Source organism: Triturus cristatus, chromosome 3_1 (assembly GCF_964204655.1).
Source record: "Triturus cristatus chromosome 3_1, aTriCri1.1, whole genome shotgun sequence".
Taxonomy (NCBI): Eukaryota; Metazoa; Chordata; class Amphibia; order Caudata; family Salamandridae; genus Triturus; species Triturus cristatus.
Window position 1 is genome coordinate 345,788,685 of NC_140583.1, and position 13,251 is coordinate 345,801,935.

Below are 13,251 nucleotides of genomic sequence, written 5' to 3' on the forward strand. Positions count from 1 at the left end.
TGTGGGAAGCCTTGACCTCTTAGCTCACTCCCAAGCTTCTTCCATAGAACCTTCCTTGGATTAGATTTCTCTGTGAAGGAGCTTAAATACATCTACAAATTCACCTTTCCAGATTTTCTACTTTGTATTCTTCCTCAAATGTGAACCTAAAGGCATAGATAAACCCATATAAGGAAGTCTCTTTAAGCCTTCCGATTTTGACTTCTCATCCTTTTCACTGTCCCCCACTTCTTTACTGTTTTTAGCTTTAGTTGAATCTGATAGCTCGCCTTATTCTTAATTTTGGCGACAGACGATTCATTTTCAGGCAAAGTTAATGTTTTTTCACAATGAGAACAGACATCAGTCCCCACACCTTTATCTTTAAAAATTACTTCAGTTGCTTCAATTTTTTTAAAAAATTGTCTCACTAGAACTATCACTGAAGGGCTTCTTACCTGCTCTGAAAGGTTTGTCCCAAACTGACGTCTTCCTCCTTTTGTCCCCTTCTTGATATCCTTTGCGTCTTGCACAGTCCATCCAGCTATCCTCTGTATCTTTTTCCTGCAAAATATGAGCCTTGGGCAGCTTTTTAGAGACAGCCCACCGGCACATATGAATTAAAACCCCCAGAGGGTACTTCATCATCTTCATCCACAATTTTCCCTTCTTCGAACTCCATAGAATCATCATCCCCAGCTCGTTTTCAAATTGCCCATTCTTGAATTTCCCACTACAGCCAGACTGTACCCCATCTCCCAGCCCACCATCGTAAACAATCCAATTAACCACCTTCTAAAAATGCGCAATTCTTTGGTCGTTTAACGATATCAGGAAAACCGCATTACTGTCTTCCCTTTCTTGCAGCAACATCATGCAGGATGCTTTAGACGTGCTTGCTGGTTTTTACTACCCGCCTTGTCCTGCAGTATCATCCCTGCGTTGGCCTGAAAGTCGCCAAAACTTGATGACTTCAGAACATCCGCAACCACTGATGATAACATGTCATTGCCTTACTTCCCGTCTTGAACCCGCACCCATTTACCTGGAACTTACTAAACTTGACCAGTTTTATTTGATACATCAATTTCTTTAATGACTCCAGGCTTAGTGCAAATATTCTCTTTATTCTGACTTAAGGACAAAAAACCGAGATTGATTAACTCACTGCAAATCTGGTTGCACCATCCTTACATCAAGGGAAGCATTACCATTCCAAGTTTTGCTATGAGGTAAGAATATATCTCCCTTTTCTCCAGAAATCATAGGGGATAATAACCTCTCACCTGGTGTATTTATTACATTTTTTGACATTTGTAACCTTTTACCAAATATAGAAATATTTATTTTAACGTTGTTTTCATTTAACATAGCAGCCTGCTGAGCAAAAACCTTTTCTGTAACCAAGGAGCCACTAGGTGGCATTGCAGCTGAATTTTTAACTAAACTCCCACACCTTTAACAATAAAGGCTCCTTTCAGGGATTTCCCTCTCCCTAGGGGCCTGCCTCTCACTGTGCGTGTGCGGGACCTGTCCCTACCTCTCCTCAGAACCAGGAAGGCAAGCTGCTGAGAGGAGGTAAGTGGAGTTCCTCCTTAAAACTTCCTTCTCGACCAAGGCTAAGTGCCTTAGGGTGTTCCACAATGGGGGAGTTGTCAGACGAGGAGCAAGCCAGAACTGCCGCAGAAACGCCATCAGCTAACACCCTCCTCCTTTTTTCTAAACCTGTCCAAGCCTGACCAAGGACGCCTGGGAGCAGTAAATCTTCCCACCCGCCTCACATAAAAGCCTCAGGGCTTCCCTCACAGACTCTGCCACTTATAAAATTAAACGCGACCCAGTGCAACAAAGAAACAAGCATTTACAATGTAATGGTCTCGGCATTGTTAAAGTTAGAGCTATTGGCATTGCTCATGGCATTTTTGTTTTTAAAACTCTCTCTCACAAAAATAAGACTTTTTTTGTGAGAGAGAGAGATGTTTTAAAAACAAAAATGTCATGAGCAATGCCAATAGCTCTAACTTTAACAATGCCGAGACCATTGCATTGTAAATGCTTGTTTTCTTTTTTTGGTAGGACAGGGAGATTAAGTGATTTGCCTAGAATCACAGGATGTGGACGCGACCCTGAGGCCCGAACCTTGGTTTCCAGCACCAAAGTCGGCAGTCTAGCCGTCAGACGACATCCTCTCCCATTCCTATTTTACCTTTCCCTTGTTTGCGTTTCTCAATCCAATTGAATGGATGTGGATGCTATCAGGAAATAAATACCCGCTTTTTTTGTCTAAATCTCCTTCTTTGGTTTTCTCAAATGATGGCGCCGGGAAACCCACTGTGGGTAGCTGTTGCGCATTATAAGTTCTAAGAAAATAAAATAAAATAAATAAAATGATATGTACGAATTTGCGGGGGGGGGTTCGAATGCGGGCACAAGTGGTTTGCACGATCTGGAGGAGTGGTGGTGGTTGCTGGGCCCCATGCCTTACCTTTACTAGTGAGCAGAGCAGACAGGCACGTAGGTGCCGAAGATCCTTTGGAACAGTCTCTAGCGACATCTCCAACACCCGAAAACACACAAGTGTGAACTGAATCTTCAAACAGGAAGTTGCACACCTACACCTAGGGCGGAAATCCCATTATACGCCATCTTTGTTAAGTAACACGGGCAATGGACACAGACATAGGACTAGAGGTATACCAAAAGTTGATCTTGGCAGACTTATCCAGGGAATAGCGACGAGCAACGCCATTTTGAAGTGAAACATATTCTTGTACATTTGTATCAGAAGCTCCACAGCGACAGTGAACTACATCTTCACACACAGATCAAAATCGTATTCCGTATAAGTGTTTTAATGCACAGATAAACTACCCATTGTGCAAGTTGTGTTCACACAAACTTACATTTGGGAATCAATGCCTTGCTTACGTCATCATGATTTATTACCGGCATTACTGTTCAAGATGGCGGGCGCACCAGTCTGGTCTCAAGCCAAATAACAGTACTCAGTCAAGGCTTTTGTGTACCTAGAGATTTTCTCAATGTTTCCCTGCGCCTTCTTGGAAGCGGAGTGATTATTACAGCACAGAACCACGAAGTGAACCGTTCGGCATTAAAGTGAAAGAAGGGGCAGATGCGATCCATATCATATTCTATTGTACATGGCTTCCACATTTTCGAACTGTTAATGTAAGACATTACCAAGGGTCGAGTATGCGTGACATTCCATGCCTTACACATAACATTGTCAGTACAACGTAAGTACAATGAGAGCCAACAAAAAAATCTTCGTAATTAGAAAAATATTTGAAACCCATTTGGGCACACCATGGTGCTCTAGGAGCGTCGAGAGACAGAAAACAAGCCGAGGGCACCGGAAGACACCACCGCCTTTCTCCAAGGCAGAGCAGAAATGCCTCGGAGAAACGCAGCGTCCTTTTCGGATTCGGGGGCGTGTTTTGCTGTTGTCTCCTCCTTGAGACTTCTTGCAAAAAACACGCCCCCCGATCCGAAAAGGACGGGGCGTAATCGGAGTGACTGACCTCTTCTCCAGTGGCTGGCCAGCATTCAAGAGGCCAGCCAATGGAGAACAGGGGAGAAGAGGGGCGGGTTCAAGCCCCTCTTCTCCAAGTCATTAAATCTCGCGAGCGAGACTGCGCAAGCGCAGCCTTCGCTAGCTGAGATCTAAAAAGCCTTGCATACCTCCACACACGAGACACCTCATTAACTGAAGAACGCGGCGTTCGAATCGCCGCGTTCTAAGGCAGGTGCCTCACCCCCCTCAATAGCTGCAGCCTTGGACCGTACCATCGACCTGAGGTCACCCGGGGATGGATATTCTTTGAATGCCACCCCCAGGAGACCCCATCCAGAGCGCTGTGGAGCACCGAGTGAGGCCGCTCCCACCAATCTTAGCACTGCTCTTATGCTGGTGAGAGCAGCGATAGAATTGGTGTAGGGAGTTGCAGCATCCTCTTCCTGTGGGCATCAGCAAAAGAAGACCTCCCGAGTGGAGGACGTCGTGGTTTATTATTTTTTTTTTTACTTGTTTTTATTGGCAGTAAAACAAAAAGAAATATGATGCAATATATACATCATTCAAGGGCATAGTGATAGTGAGTGACACAGTAATGTTGTGAAAGAAACCAGCATTTAACACAATCAGCGTTTTTAATACACAGTCTATATTCATGCAAACTATATAGGGGATTGGCGCACTAAACTACATAAGCGTGGGTGTGTTGTAGCCGGTAGTGCAGAACAGGAAAGCAAGTTAGGTATCTATGTTCACCTCACTGTATTCAGGTGTATCAGGGTTCGCCGCCTTCAGCCAATTTACAAACAGACCCCAAATATCCTTTGACCTGGACGCAGTGGGCATCAAATCCCAGAAAGCAGTGAGTTGTTTCTGACAGAATGTTATATCCAAAATCCAATCCTTTACCAGGGGAGGGCTTGATCTATCTCGTTTCATGGCAATCCTACGTTTTGCTAATAATAGTAACATAGCTAGTAGTCTACGAACTCCAACTGAGGCATCCTTTACATAACCCAATAACCAAGTCAGTGCCCTGGATTCTATATGTACCATGAGTATTTCACTTATGTTTTGTATTATCTCCTGCCAGTACGCCGCAATCTGGGGGCAATTCCAGGCCACATGCAGGAAAGTTGCCTGATCTGTGTGACATCTCCAGTACTCCGCATTTGGCCTAAGACCCATACGGAACAATTGCACCGGTGTTCTGTAGTATTGATTTAGGTATTTGAAGTGGATGAACCTAAGTTTATAGTTTGGCGACAACTGCTCAAGCTGCGCACAGCAGAACCTCCATTCCTCCTCTGTTATGGACGGATGGAGCTTAGTATTCCATTTCTCCCTATGGTTCAGTGTTATTACTGGACAATGTGTTTGCATAGAGGAGTAGAGTCTGGTGATGAGCTTTTGTGCTGATGGGGTAGTAAGGATATTCTCTAAGGCCTGCAAAGTCGGTGGGGGGTTTGGAAATGTACTATGTTTCTGTTGGCAGACTGCCTGTATGCGATGATAGAGCAGTATATCTGAAAAGTAGGGGGCTGGTGTGTCGGTAGGAGTTGGCGGTCCAAGGAATCCCTACTTCCAGTACAAGTCTGCATTGCTACAAATGCCTAACCTCCGAGCCCTCGTTATGGCACCTTGATCTTCCAATGGGGGCATTTGTGGGTTTTTAGCCAAAACTATTGAGGGGGCAAATATAATGTGTGCGTTAGCTCTCCTACGGAGATTGTCCCAGGCCCATCGCAGTGTTTCTGCGGTGTCAATGGTATGACATGTGCGTTTTTATGGTCGCTACAGCGCCACCTCTAAAGGAGTAGGTGCTGCTATGTCACATTCAACCGCCACGTGTGGTTGGAAGGGAATTGGGTGTATCTAAAAGTGTAAAAATTGCGCCTGAGCACAAAATGCATATAGAGAAAAATCTGGCGCCCCCAATCCTCCCTGACTCTACGGAAGTGTCAAAATTTCCCAGGCGACTCTAGCCTGCCCCCCCCCCCCCTGACCACATCAGAGAAATCAACAATGAGCGCAATTTAGTAAAAAATGCTTGATTGAGTATAAGAGGAACATTGACGAATATATAAAGAAATTTAGGAAGGACGACCATTTTAGCAATTGCTTTTTTTCCTGCAAGGGATAATGGCAATGGGGACGTCATGTTTAATAATTCTTTTAATGTATTTATTTAATTTTGGATGCGCGTGCTCCCCCATACATGTAGATACCTGCCACCACTCACTTCTGGTGCTTTGTTTTTGTTGTAGTTCCAGCCTCAGTAGGCCCTGGTTGTGACTGCACCAAAGTAGAAAGAAGGCAGCAGTGTTTGAAGTAAAGGACCTTTAACAGACACTCACCCCAGTCACAGATCTGGGTTGAATCCATCTTTGTTCTTTAGCTCCCTTAGCCACCCCAGTTTAGACCCAGCTATATGCAAATCAGTCTTGACCCTGTGCCTCATGGGAACAGTCCAGCCCGAACTGCCAAGTGAGGTCTTCCCTGGATCTGAAACAAGCATCCTGGGACTATTTTCGGAGAACACCCCTCATCAGCCAGGCTAGCTTGAATCCAGTGGCAAAGATGAGCAAGGGACCCACATCTGGGCATACCGTGCCAACTAACAGTGAACAAAGCAAACACAAAGAGATGATGGACAGAGTGCTGAAACCTTTCAGATACTCACTCCCAGTCACAGATCTGGGTTGAATCCATCATTGTTCTTTAGCTTACTTCGCCACCTGAGTTCAGACCCGGCTATATGCAAATCAGTCTTGACCCTGTGCCTCATGGGAACAGCCCAGCTCGAACTGCCAAGCGAGGTCTTCCCTGTACCGGAAACAAACATCCTGGGACCGGTTTCTGGGGAACACCCCTCATCAGCCAGGCTAGTTTGAATCCAGTGAGCAAGGGACCCACATCTGGGCATACCCTCCCAACTAAGGACGAACAAAGCAAACACAAAGAGATGATGGACAGAGTGCTAAAACCTTTTAGACACTCACCCCCGGTCACAGATCTGGGTGGAATTCATCATTGCTCTTTAGCTCACTTCGCCACCCCTGTTCAGACCCAACTATATGTAAATCAGTCTTGACTGTGTGCCTCATGGGAACAGTCCAGCCCAAACTGCCAAGTCAGGTCTTCCCTGGACCGGAAACAAGCATCCTGGGACCGGTTTCAGGGTAACATTCCTCATCAGCCAGGCTAGCTTGTATCCAGTGGCAAAGTGAGCAAGGGATCTACATCTGGGCATAACCTGCCAACTGAGGGCAAGCAGAGCAAAGCAAACACAAAGAGATGATGGACAGAGAGCTGAAACTTTTCAGACACTCACCAACAGTCACAGATTTGGGTTGCATCCATCATCGTTCTTTAGCTCACTTCGCCACCCCAGGTTAGACCCAGCTATGTGAAAATCAGTCTTTACCCTGTGTTTCATGGCAACAGTCCAGCCTGAACTGCCAACCAGGTCTTCCCTGGAACAGAAACAAGCATCCTTGGACCGGTTTTGGGGTATCACCCCATATCAGCCAGGCTAGCTTGAATCCAGTGGCAAAGTGAGCAAGGGGTCCACATCTGGGCAAACCCAGCCAATTAAGGCTAAACAAAGCAAAAACAAAGAGATGATGGACAGAGTGCTGAAACTTTTCAGACACTCAACCCTAGTCACAGATCTGGGTTGAATCCATCATGGTTGTTTAGACCATTTTGCCAACCCAGTTCAGACCCAGCTATATGGAAATCAGTCTTTACCCTGTGCCTCATGGGAACAGTCCAGCCTGAACTGCCAAGCCAGGTCTTCCCGGGGACTGGAAACAAGCATTCTGGGACAGATTTAGGGGTAACACCCCTCATCAGCCAGGCTAGCTTGAATCCAGTGGCAAAGTGAGCAAGGGGTCCACATCTGGCTATACCCTGCCAACTAAAAGAGCGAACAAAGCAAACACAAAGAGATGATGGACAGAGTGCTGAAACATTGCAGCCACTATCCCCCAGTCACAGATCTGGGTTGACTCCATCATCCTTCTTTAGCTCACTTCGCCACCCCAGTTTAGACCCAGCTATATGTGAATCAGTCTTGCCCCAGTCTCTCATGGGAACTGTCCAGCCCGAAAGGCCAAGTGAGGTCTTCCCTGTACCCAAAACAAACATCCTGGGACTGGTTTCGGGGTAACACCCCTCATCAGCCAGGCTAGCTTGAATCCAGTGGCACAGTGAACAAGGGACCCACATCTGGGCATATCCTGCCAGCTAAGGGCAAACAAATCAAACACAAAGAGATCATGAACGGAGTGCTGAAACTTTTCAGACACTCACTCCCAGTCACAGATCTGGGTTGAATCCATCAGCGTTCTTTAGCCTACTTCGCCACCCCAGTTCAGACCCACCTATACGCAAATCAGGCATGACCCTGTGCCTCATGGGAACAGTCCAGCCTGAACTGCCAAGTCAGGTCTTCCTGGGGACCAGAAACAAGCATTCTGGGACCGGTTTCGGGGTAACACCCCTCATCAGCCAGGCTAGCTTTAATCCAGTGGCAAAGTGAGGAAGGGGTCCACATCTGGACAAACCCAGCCAATTAAGGCTGAACAAAGCAAAAACAAAGAGATGTTGTATGGAGTGCTGAAACCTTTCAGACACTCAACCCCAGTCACAGATCTGGGTTGAATCCATCATGGTTGTTTATCCCCTTTTGCTGACCCAGTTTAGACCCAGCTATATGGAAATCAGTCTTTAATCTGTGCCTCATGGGTACAGTCCAACCCGAATTGCCAAGCCAGCTCTTACCTGGAACGGAAACAAGCAACCTGGGACCAGCTTCAGGGTAACACCCCTCATCAGCCACGCAAACTTGAACCCAGTGGCAAAGTGAGCAAGGGACCCACATCTGGCCATACCCTGCTAAATAAGAGCGAACAAGGCATTCACAAAGAGATGATGGACGGAGTGCTGCAACTTTTCAGACACTCACCCGAGTCACAGATCTGGGTTAAATCCCTCATCGTTCTTTAGCTCACTTTGCCAACCCAGTTCAAACCCAGCAATATGCAAATCAGTCTTGATCCTGTGCCTCATGGGAACAGTCCAGCCCGAAATGCCAAGCTAGGTCTTTCCTGGACCGGAAACAAGCATCCTGGGACTGGTTTCGTGGTAACAGCCCTCATCAGCCAGGCTAGCTTGAATCCAGTGGCAAAGTGAGCAAGGGATGTACATCTGGACATACCCAGCCAACTAAGGGCGAACAAAGCAAACACCCCCAGTCATAGATCTGAGTTGAATTCCATCATCATTCTTTAGCTCAGCTCCTGCCGGTGGCAGGGGCCGGCAGGGTCCTTGAGGCTACTCCCGCAACCCCCAACAATGGTGACTGGGTGGGATCCGGCACACCAACACTCAAGAGGCTGGAGTGTCGAGCTATAACAGGCCTAGGGAGGGGTGCCGCATGACCCACCCTCCCCTATTTGTTTATGGCCAGGCCCCGGGGATGGGCTCCCTGTGGCCAAATTCGCCACTTGAAAGAAAGTTTTTGGACCTGGGGAGGGGGTGGTCCTCAGGGCTCGGTTGGGGTCCATGCAGCCCCCACCCAATCATGTTATTTCCCCAGGGAGGTGGTAGTCTCCGGGCTCTTGGAGCTCAACGGAGGAGGGTCCTTGTGGCCCTCTGCTTAATATCAGTAAACCCCTGGGGAGGTGCTGGTCCCCGGGGATTTTAAGTGGGAAAAGAGGAGATAAAAAGGAGCAGCAAAAGCAAAAGAGAGGGCAGAAAAACAAGCAGGAAAGGCAAAACAAAGGGTAGAAAAATGAGTAGGGAAGGCATAACAGAGGACAGAAAAGGCAAAACAGAGCAGAAGAGGGCAAAACATAAAGCATTCACACCCACTGTACAGAGTGGGACCCACTCAGAGACTTACGTACCCATTTACAGACCCAATGAGACACTCATACACCCACTCACAAACCCTTTCAGAGACCCATCCAGATACTCATGCACCAACACACAGATCCACTGAGACACTCACGCACCCACTCACAGACCCACTTAGTCACTCATGCACCCACTCACAGACCCCCTCAGACACTCATGCATCTATGCACACATGCAGTGAGACACTTATGCAGCCTCTTCCAGGCCCACTCAGATACTCACATACCCTTTGAGATACTCACGTACTTACTCACATCCACTGAGACACTCATGCACTCACACAGCCACTCTGAAGGGTTACAGTAAAAAAAAAAAAACTTTAAAATTCTCAGAAAAAAACAAAGGTTACGGGAACTTTATAGTTAGGAAATAGAATTTTTAAAAATGTAGAAATTCACTGAAAAAAAACAAAGGTTACAGGGACGTTATAGTTAGGAAATAGAAAAAAAACCGTACAAATTCACAGAAAAGAACAATGTTTACAGAGATGTTATAGTTAGGCTCCAATTTCACTTGTACAAAACCTACAAAATTTTGCAGTTATACTTACCTGAACTATAATGTACGCCCCTCAATGCACTGCTTATGATCTTGCATATTACATCACTTATGACATCACTGACATCACTGAAGACATCTCAAATGATATCCTCATGCTCTAGCGTTTTGTTGGTGTCTCATCATCTTCTTCCTCCTTTCTCTTCTATCTTCCTCACTTTCCATTTATTCCCAGTACTTCATTTCTGTTGCAGTCCCTTTTGTAGCTTGTCTTGTCCTTCTTCTCTTTCTCTCTCCCCTTCATTGTCCTGCAAAAGTAAAAGTCTGTCTTTTGCTTCCACTATAGGTTCAGCATTCATCGGGGTCGAGCATCGGATGTCAGGTAAGTCTTCAAGCTCCATATGACATATACACAATGTACAGAAAGAAAAAACAAAAACAAAAGGAATATCACACCTTGGTCACATACTCTTTTAAGAACCCAGGTGTTAGAACAATCCTCTTGCCTCTCCCTACCACCATCCTTTCCAGATTGCAGATGCAATCATCTTCAAGTTTCACAGAATTCCTGAAAAATGTAACTATATTCAGGGTGTGTGGAATATTTTGATGACTTAGCAAGAATACGTGGTAACCATACTCTCACTAAGTCTCCCACAGCAACCATAGTGTGATGTACAGATGTGTTTTTATCAAATATGTTTTTCATTCAACACATCTCTTCTTGCTGCCTGTCTCTCCAACCATCCAAAATGACACTTGTGTCACTTTAAAAAGGTTCAAAGAGGGACAAATTAGTCTAATTTGACATCAATTCTACTACCCTACCTGAAATAGAATGTGATATCAAACGATAGATCTCCACCCCGACTGAACTTCATCCTTCCAGTCCCTACTATGCATTTTAGCAATCTGAACGAACTCCTTCAAAACTCTATTAAACCTCTCAAGCAACCTATTAGACTCTGGGTGATAAATTATTTATGCTGGATTCCCCTTTGAGACAGAAGGTTTTCCAACTCTTGTGACACCAACTGGACACCATTGTCCGTGGGAACAGAATCTGGTATTCCCTCTCTGCCAAACACATCCTTTAGAAAAGCTATGACATTATGTGTTTTAATTCCTCGAGACTTATGTATCTCTAGCGAACCTAGCAAAACATATCAATATGTACCGATATATAATATTACCCTGTTCTATTGGTAACCGGGGCCAAAGTTATGTTATGTTATGTTATGTTATGTACCGATATTATTTCTAAAAGAGGGAGCAGATGTAGCAATGTGGATCTCGATCAGATAATGATCGGTCCAGACCATGGGTTTAGGCTGGAGTACTGAAATATTAGTAATATTAGTCAAAAAGGGGTCTAGTAAATGTCCGCCAGTGTGAGTCTGTTGTTCAATCAGCTGAGCTAATTGAAGAGCTTCAAGATCAGCCAGAAAACTGCTGACAGCGTTGGAACTTAGTGACTCCATGTGCAGGTTAAGGTCTCCAACTATAGAGAAGTTGGCCGTCTTCAGCGCAAGGGAGGAGGCTACCTCCGGGAGGCTATTACGAAAAGCTGCATCAGGGCCAGGAGGCCTGTATATGAGCAAACCCGAAAAGGTAAAATGGAGGTTTATAGAGATGCTAAATTGAGCACTCTCACATCCCGTTATGGAGACAGGCTGCCAAACACATGGGTAACATGATTTTACCGCAGCCGCAATGCCTACCCCTCTAGCGTTACGATGGAGCGTGTACATAGTATAGCCCACAGGTAGGGCTAAGTTCATAGTTACCATGGCTTGATCATGTAGCCATGTTTCGGTAAAAAAGAATACATCAGGGTTCTCATCCGTAATCAGGGAGAACACTTCCAGATAGTGACAGACCAAGGATCTGACGTTAAGATGTAGGATTTTTACTGAAGGTCGGGAGGCAGGCTCAGCGACAGCGTCCGCTGTGTACAGCATAGAGGGACTAGGTCGAGTTATTAAACTTGGCTGAGGCCTTTGAAGCCTAAAGGAACACCTGGGGCACTGATAAGGGCCACTCAGAGGGTCTATGGCATCATGGTGGCAGCTTCTTACCTCGTAGCGCAGTTTGCGCAAGGCGTCGGCCGATATCATCCTGAGGAAACTAGCGTCCCCTGCCCTAGCCCTGCCTTAGCGCTGACGGGCGCAGACGGGCAGGACTCTGGCTAGACTCAGGCGTAACGAGGGCGTGACCGCTGCGCGTCACCGCTGCGCGCCGAAGCGACCTTTAAATAGGCGATGTGGCGGTGCAACAGCGCTAAAGCGCTAACCCCCGAACCCAGGAAGTGTCATAGACCTATCCAAAATGGCGGCGGCGCTCAGCCAACTATAACAGCTCAATTTCTCTGGTTCTGTACGAGTGAAATGTCACCGAACTACAACATCCCTGAAACCTGTGGTTTTTTTCAGTGAATATCTTATGCTTTTTAAACGCTAATTCCTAACTATACGGTGTAGGAGAGTAGGTTCTGCACTTATGTTGCCCCACTTTTTTTCTGATGTTAACTCTGGTTTCTGGCTATAGTCTGGCTGGCTGGCTGGGACCCTGCTAATCAGGGCCCCAGCCTCTCTGTTCTCTTTAAGCAACTTGGAGTGCATATTAGATGCACTAGTGATTGGATACTGTGGTACCTTATGAGCCCCTAGTATATGGTACCTTAGGTACCAAGGGCATAGGTACTTCAAAGGCCTAACAGGGGCTAAAGCATGTATTATGCCACCCCTGGGAAGCAGGCTAAATATGACACCACAGGCCTGCTACTGCAGCCTGGGCGAGGTAGTGTTAGCACTCCTCACTGAGATATAGGTTACCTATATCTCTACCTGCACACACATATAAACCTATCAGTCACCCCTAAAGCAGGCCCTATAAATCCTGAGGGCAGGGTGCTTGGTTTCCATGTGAGGGGGTGCCTCTGCCTGAGCAGGGCCCCTCTGCAGCTCTCATGGTCCATTCTCTGTGGCTGTTTGTGGATGCGGTTAAACCATATACTCTTAAGTGCATTATAACCTCGAGGTAAATGCTAACTCTGTGATGACTGCATCAAAACATGTCGTGTTTGGTGTCAAATGCTTTGGAATCATACCCCCACACCAGTAACTGGTGTGGGAGTATGATCCCACCCTTCTAGAGGGATAGACATGTACCTACTGTGGAAACACGGTAGAATCCTGAAGAGCCCTGGCATAACAAAATGGATGCCACCAGTCACAGACACTGGGCTGCCCTCCTGCTGCTGACCGAAACTCGCAGTGGAGGAGGCCCAACAATAGGCATCCTGTCACAGGGAG